Genomic DNA, 8246 nt, shown 5'->3' on the forward strand with positions numbered 1-8246 from the left:
CACCTCTCCAGAGCACCACGAGTGTTCATAAAGCCGTGCCAGGGGACTTGCAATGACCCCAGCGAGTTCCTTCAGGACTCTAGGGTGAAGATCATCCGGGCCGGCTGACTTAAAAACGTCCAGCCCCTCCAGAAGCTCCCTAACTAAATCCTCACTCACTCTAGGCCCAGGTGAGCCTCCCCCGGGGCCCAAAGGTCTTGATACCTAGCAGTTTGAAACTCCAGCCTGAATCATAACATATACATACAAAGGACCAAAACTAAATTCACTTAATTTTCAAGTGCAGCCTAAATAACCATATTTTAATTAAAGTTTATGCATGTAATTTCATTGTTTACTTTAATAAAAGCAAAATTTAAAATTCATGTGCAGAGAGCATTCCCACAGTAAGAGGTGATGAATTCCTCCTCCATATAGTGCCATTGAAGAAGGAATATAGACAGCTGGAACTGTATGCTGGATCTGGCAGTCATTGGTTCAGCCCAGCTTTGCTCCTTCTCTCATCTTTTTTAAATAATTAGCAGTTTAACTAAATCTGAGTGGAAATGCATGAGACAAAGAAAAGGCACTTCTCTAGCCCAAAAGCATTCTTCCTGCCTAATTTCAGTAGTTAGCTGCAAATACTGAAGGTATCTGAGCATCTCAACCCCCCCCCCCCCCCCAAAAAAAAAAGCAACAACAAAAAAAGCAAGACTTTCATAACAGAGATGTTTAGGTTACCTGAATACAAGTGTTACTATCAGTTCCTTTTTTAATCATATTGAGATACACAGCAATTAGCACATGGTACTTTACTTTCATTCTTTTTCTGGTTTTTTTTTTAAGTTACTCTTTTGTGGCATATAGTCTTTACAGACAATATCAGCAGTGATCACCCCACCAGTGTTAGAAGACACTGGTGATTATTGTCACATTAATGTTAGTAATCAAATTTGAACACAATCGGAGACTAATAGTCATTAACCATCAAAATTTAATCTTTTGACACTTAATCCTTGTCAATGTGCATCTCTTTAAGACCATAAACATTCCACAATCTGAAACACTGGAACATTATTAGAAACAGATCAGAGTCTCTGAGCTTTTATAGTGTGTGATACAAATTTTTGGAGGTCAAATGTTAAACATAAATTGGACTTGATTCTGTGTGCTAGCATGTGAATTTTTTGTCCACAAAATAATGTAACCTCCTTTTGCTACCTTGAACATTTGACAGATGTAATAGCTATAGGAAGATGGTGGGATTTGCCAGCTAGTATTAGAATAGTATCTCCCGATGCTGCAATATGATGTTACATTTGACGTGGATTGTTTTTCTATGCAGAGAGAGATTGGAATCATTCAGCTCTGTAAACTCATACTTTCTACTGGGAGACTTTTTTGTAATCAACCGTTTCTTTCATCCATTTCTTCAAAGGCTACTAATGCCCATTCTACCAACCTTTTGTTGTGCTGAATAAAAACATTAATGACAGAGCTGACTGGAGTGTCAGGCAGTCAGCTTGGACATTAGCTGGCCTGTTCTATTCCAGACCGTACAATTAATTTACTATGACTGCAGTTAGGAGAATGATCAGCAAAATGTCACATTTACAAATTTATTTTGAACTTTAAGTAGTACAAAACATATTTAAAATGGCGTTGTAGCGTGAGTAAAATGATTATGACTGTGCATTATCGTCATTAGAGACATCTAAAAGAGCCCTTTGCTGTGTCTTCCAGTCATTGTACCGGTCTATTAACTGTGGCAAAGGAGTCTGAAAGTCTACAGCCATCTAAAGAACCTTTAAAGTGCCCTGCATCAGAAAATGCAGGGCAGCCACTTGAAACAGCTTTTTCTTTCTTTCTTTCTTTCTTTTTTTTTTTTGCTACATGAAGGGAAAAAAAAATCCTCCTGCTGAAATATTGAACAAGTATTTTTCTGTTTCTAATGGCTGTCAGGGATTTTCTTGGGACCTAAAGAACAAGTTTTAACCTGTGGAGAGAAAAAAATGAAATGGGGTCTCCAGAAATGCATGTAATTTAGTTAGTTATTTATCACTCCTTTTCTGCTGTCAAACCACATGTTGATTTATGCTATTAAACTATTTTCCCCCCATGAACTATACTTGTTAGGTTTTCAAGTCATGTCTTTCAGAGCTAGTTTCCAGCTGAAGCAAACCAGGATTTTGTTGGCTGCTTGTTATTGAAAGGTTATAAAATGTAAATAAGATGGCAATTTAAAATCCACATTATTAGCACTCTGCCCACTCTTACTCTCCCAAATATTTCATAATTTGGACAGCTCTTAGTTGACATTTGATATTCAAAGAACTGGGTGATATTGAAGCCTGACAAGTTAAAGAACTATGCACAATGAAAGATCTATGCGTCTACTTGCTGCTTATTAGGTGTGGGTGAGACTGTTTCTATGATTTTCAGTTATCCTGGATATATATACCCATCTCTGGCTCAGTTCAGTGTTTGTAAATTGAGCATATTAGTTCTTTCTTAACAGGGGTACTGTGAGAATAAATGCCTTAACATTCATAAAATGTCACTATACTTTAACAAGGGAACCATCTAACTACTTTCATTAGTTTGAACTGGACATATAGCATTTGTGGGATGATGTCAGGCTTGAATATTGGATTCACTGGTTTGTTTGGTATCATGGCAGTTGTTATTTTTTAAAGTGGTTCTGTCCTTCTTACCTGCAAGTCAGGCAAGTATTCACTGAGCTAAGAAAAAGTCTGCTTTTACTGTTTTTAGGTATGGTTTGAAATAATGCCTTCTCGTTTTTTATTTTAAAGTAAGCAAAGACATTTCATTTCCCGGTTATCTTTAACATTAACCTAGGGTTGAAGTGAGGCTTTCTCCATTCTTATTTCCTCAAGGGCAGTTTTGTAAATTCAGAGAAAGTTGCCAATCCTAGATGTGTTTGTGCAATGAAGAGCAGGAGATTTGTTTGAATGGACTCCAAAACAATTGTTTTTGCTAAAAGGAGAGTTATTTTGTGTGCTGTATTATTGACTGTTACAAAGTCATTCATTGATCTCTTTGCCATAAAGTCTAGTTATGAGTTTGTCAGTTCCATTAGGCATCCTGATTTCAGGCCATTTAGTAGTAAGGCAGTTGTCAGGAAGAATCTGTTACAGGATCTTAAATTGCTCAGTAGTGCTCCTCTGTTTATGGAAAAGAACAGAGATGGGTACCAAAGAATGGGTACTCAAAGGGGAGAGGGGAGAGGAGCAGAAGTGAACAATGTGTATTTAACAGTGTGGATGTGTCTACATGTGTCTGTATGGTGAAGTTGCTACTGCACCACGGTGTAGTACTTCCTTTTGGAAGCAGCTACTTCACTATAGCAGTACGCTCCATCACTATAGTGCACCACCATGGCGAAGTAAATATAACTGTGCACCTGGCCTACGGCACGATACGGACTGCTACTGTGCCATGCCTTAGTACTTACAAAAAGGTAGCTGCTGGTCATGTGTAGATGCTTTAGTACTTCCAGAAGGAAGTACGACAGCATGGTGCAGTAGCAGCCTGTACTGTGCTGTACGCCGGGTACACGGTTATTTTTTAGCCACCACTTTACCTTAATGGCACACTATAACAAGGGAGTACACTACTATGGTGTAGTAGCTGCTGGTCATGTGTACATGCAAATGGTTGCTAAGTCACTGTAACGTGTCACTATGGCGATGTACCATCACGTGTAGATGTGCCCTGTAGGAAACAACCCCAAAACAAACATGAAGCATTACATACAAACTTCCATACACTGAACATTGCCTTAAGATAAATACATAGCACAGACACTTTGCCTATGTTCTGTGAAAATAACAGGCAAAGCTATGCTCAGGTTGTTTTCTGGCAGACAGTAGAGACAGTGCAAATTTGCAGATGGAGGCTTTTGAGGGCAGGGGGATTATAAACATAGTGTATGTGCAGACATACATTTAGATTGTTTTAACTAGGGTTAGGTTGAGCTATCTGTGCAGATGCTCAGGGATGTTAAATCAAGCAAAAAAATGGCTGGCCCAATCTAAATGAGTTCATGTGAGAAGGTGAAATAAGATAGATTGGGAACAGGTTAGATCAGGTTTCTGAGGTGACTCCTGGCACCAGTGAGTGTGTGCACAAGCCACTTCTGCAGTTACATAGCTTAAAGTAAGCCATATAATCATAGACTAGGTGCAGCAAACATCTGCTTGCACCCATAAAAAGAGAAGACTTGTAATCCTTCCACCTGTCCTTCATTTCCTCCCTGCCCAGCTATCTACATCTCTTGATCCTCTATTTCAACTGGCTCCTTCTTTGGTGCTTATAGACATCCTCTGTCCACTTATGTATCACCCCAATTCTTAACCCATTTAGCTCCACATTTCAAGCATTGTCCACAATAGAACATCAACTTTTTGCAGTGCAGATTTATTCCTAGATCTTTTCTAATATACTTTCTGTCCACTCTACTTGATTGAAATTATCCTCATTCCAATAACCTCTTCCCAATCAAGTTCTAAGCCTCTATTCCATTTCTCATTCTCCTTGACCTTTCTGCTGCGCTCAATGCCATTTTCATAGAAATACCTGAAAACATAAACCAAGTATGTACTGCAGATACAGATGGCAAAATAAATAAATAAGTGAATAACTGGATGTATTGCCAGTAATTTTTTTCTCTTTTCTATTTCTTAATAAGACCCATCCCACCTTTTAATGGAATAAGAGAATTCTTATGCCAATAATATTCTCCTTTCTAAAGTAGGGATATATTATGTGAAATAAAATATAAAATAATAATGAGGTAATTTGCACTGATTGGAAGAATTTTAGGGTAATAAATTCCCAGGAAGCTAGGTGCATGTGTGCTTTAATGCACAATAGCTTACTCCACTGCATATTACATCAAAAACAGAGGTAATACACTAATTCACAGCAGAAATTAAGTGCATTAAGTGCATTAAGTGTCACTAAACATGTATGTGCCTTTGCTACTCTGTGTTAGGGCAGCCTAATGCTGCTGGGTTTTTGGTTGTAACTGAGTTGGTCTAAGGACATAGGCAGGCAAGGTTCTTTGAGTAGATGTGAGATTTTTTATTTGACCAACTGAGTAGTTGGAAAAAAAGTTATTTGCAAGCTTTCAGGTGCAATTCACTTAATAAATCTATTGGATACAAAAAAATCATGGACTCAATATAAACATTGGATTTATGACACATTACAACCTGTCTGACATCTGATTCATCAGGTATCTGCCAGACCTGACCTTTTACACTGTGCTTTTCTACCCCTTCCTCCACTCCCTTCCTTTTCTACCTTTTTCTTCCTGATTTCCAGCTATTTACTTTTTCACAGACAGCTTCTTTTCTACCTTGGAAAACTACTACAGTAGCTCAGGAAGCTAGTCAGTGAGGCCCTAAGGGACCACGACCCAAAGGGGAGGGGAGTTCAGGAAGAGTTGTTGCTTATCAAGGGAGTGATCCTGGATGCACAAACAAAGTCTATCTCATCTCGGAGGCAAGGCAGCAAAAGGGCACAGCAGCCCCCTTGGCTCTTCAGGGAACTAGAGCACCTTCTGCATCTGAAAGAAAGGCCTACAAAGGATGAAAGCCTCAGTAGTGCTATGCTGGATAGCACTATGGATGAAAGGGACTTGTGGGTCATTATTGACCACAAGATGAACATGAGCCTTCAATGTGATGCTACGGCTAGTAAAGTGGGCAAAACGCTGGCTTTCATCCATAGATGCTTCTCAAGCAAACCCCAGGACATCATTCTCCCCTTGTACTTGGCCTTGGTGAGGCCACAGCTGGAGTACTGCGTTCAGTTTTGGGCTCCACAATTCAAAAAGGATGTGGAGAAGCTTGAGAGAGTCCAGAGAAGATCCATGTGCATGATCAGAAGTCAGAAAAACAGACCGTATGATGAGAGGCTGAGAGCCATATGGGGCTCTTACTCTTCAGCCTGGAAAAGCGCAGGCTCAGGGGTGATTTGGTGGCTCCCTATAAGCTTATCAGGGATGTTCGCCAGGATCTGGGGGAAGTCTGTTCACCGGAGCACCCCAAGGGTTCACAAGATCGAACGGTCACAAACTCCTCCGTGACCATTTTAGGCTGGACATAAGAAAGTACTTTACTGTCTGAGCCCCCAAGGTGTGGAATAGACTGCCCCTGGAGGTGGTTCAAGCACCTACTTTGAACACCTTCAAGAAACATTTGGATGTTTATCTTGCTGGGATCCTATGACCCCTGCTGACCTCCTGCCTTTTGGGCAGGGGGCTGGATTTGATGATCCTCTGAGGTCCCTTCCAGCCCTAATGTCTATGAATATATGAATCTATGAATCCCTTACTTACCTTTGGCTTCCCCTCCTCCCCTTGTTTCCCTACCTCCTTCCCTTCTCTACCTTTTGTTTTCCTAATTTCCACCTATTTACATTCCCATTGACATCCTGTCACACTTTTAGCTCTTTCATTCCTTGGGTATCTCAGAACAGCAGAGACTCCCTATGCCTGAAGAAGGGTGCTTGTGCCTAAAAGCTTGCAAAGAACTTTTTTCCAACTTCTCAGTCTAATAAAAGATATCACATATACCCAGAGAACCTGGGCAGCCTAATGCATGTTTATGTAGTGCCTCATATTTGAGGTACTAAACTTAATCCACAGTAGCTAAAATGCACGTGTGCTGGAGCTTGAACGAGTGATGACACCACAAGTAAAATAAAGTTCTGAGCTTTCCAGCTGGATCCAGTTGGATCATAAAGTTCAACAAATACAAGTGTTACTTTCTGCTGCATGAAGATAAAATGATTGTTAATTTCATAAGGTAGCCTCACCTAGTCAGGCAGAGAGGAGAAAAACTGTGAAATACCTCAGTATGCTAGGTTAAGATGCACACAGAAGTCTGGTAAAGTTTGCAGGCATTATTCTACAGCAAAACAGTATTTTCCCATTTTTTTAAGAGCGTCAATGTCAGGAACCCATTTCTCTCATGAACTTTGTTGGTCTTACAGACTTCTGAACATGGCTACATACTTGTATCTGCCAGTAGATGGTGATATTTCTATTAATTATTTAGATTAATTACATATACTCAAATATAGAGAGCTATGTCGTATTGCCTATTTATATGTAATCACATTTCAAATTGGACATGTTTAATCAGCTTACCTGATTGGCTTACTATTCCTAACTGTTATAAATTAGAACTAAAGAATGAGGGTTAGGTTTCAGAGGACTCAGTTCACTGTGACACTGTTGGGAATGCAAGTTGATTGCAGGTTGCTTGCACATAAAACTTTAGAACCTCACCATGTCACTTTCAGTATGCTTAGCTAAGGTCTCTTTATAGCTCTGCCTATCTATTTATTTGTTTTTGCTATTGAAAAATATATAAAATTAAAAGATATGACTGCAGTTAGAGTTTAAAGATAAATCTGAGGATGGTGTGAGCGAACATTGATGAACCTTGGCATTTTCCAAAATATATATAAAATTTCCTTCATATATTGACCTAATGTATATAGTTTAAACGTTCAAATGGGCAGATTTATTTTGTCTTTACAGTACAGGACGGGGAAAGCTATGCTATAAACTGGGGAGCATACTTGTTCTTAACACAGTTGAAAAATCTGCATGAATATCAGCATACAAGTTCCAGTCAGTAAGGTATGCTATGGACATACCTAAGTTTATACAATTGTTTTTTCTTTAGTGAAACTACTCGTGATTATAACTTGACACAGCTTAAAATTTGTAAGTAATTTAGGATCATATTATTTATTGAGATACTAAGTCAACGAATTATTGTCATAGAGCACTGCATATGATTACTGAGCAGCAAGTTGGAGAGTTTAACGAACACTTAATAATAATTAAAATCTTTAAGAAAGAAAATACTAAAGTTAAATAAGATAATTTCTCAGTGTTAGATTCCTTCCTACCTGTTATATGACTAAATAGTACTCTGATGTAATATGTGTCTAAGCACTATCCTATTCCACCCTGCCTCAGACCCTGAAAAGCTGTTGACGTAAAATATGTGTGGGTCCACGTTGCTCTTTGTGACTTGGACTTTCATTTTAGTCTTTCATTTTAGTCTTTAGACATGACAAAAGCAGACTTGTTGATGATTTTTCAACTTGAGCACAGCAGGGGAAATCAGTCCTTTTGAGTACCTGCAGCTGTGGGGAGGCTGGTAAGGAGGTGGCTCTCTAGGAGCTTAAAAACCCCACAGAAGAAGAGCAGAAGGGAAGTC

General features: G+C 39.2%; 1 long non-coding RNA gene across 1 annotated transcript in view; it reads left to right on the forward strand.

The window, feature by feature from the left end:
* LOC109302589 overlaps window positions 1-5779 on the forward strand; it is a 13516-nt gene extending 7737 nt beyond the window's left edge. The window contains exons 2-3 of the long non-coding RNA XR_002098856.1: window positions 3056-3061; window positions 5602-5779. This is a non-coding gene — a long non-coding RNA (uncharacterized LOC109302589). The remainder of the gene's footprint in view (window positions 1-3055; window positions 3062-5601) is intronic.
* The last annotated feature ends 2467 nt before the right edge of the window (window positions 5780-8246 follow it).

This window comes from Gavialis gangeticus, unplaced genomic scaffold (assembly GCF_001723915.1).
Source record: "Gavialis gangeticus isolate Ggan-Ray unplaced genomic scaffold, GavGan_comp1, whole genome shotgun sequence".
Lineage (NCBI taxonomy): Eukaryota > Metazoa > Chordata > Crocodylia > Gavialidae > Gavialis > Gavialis gangeticus.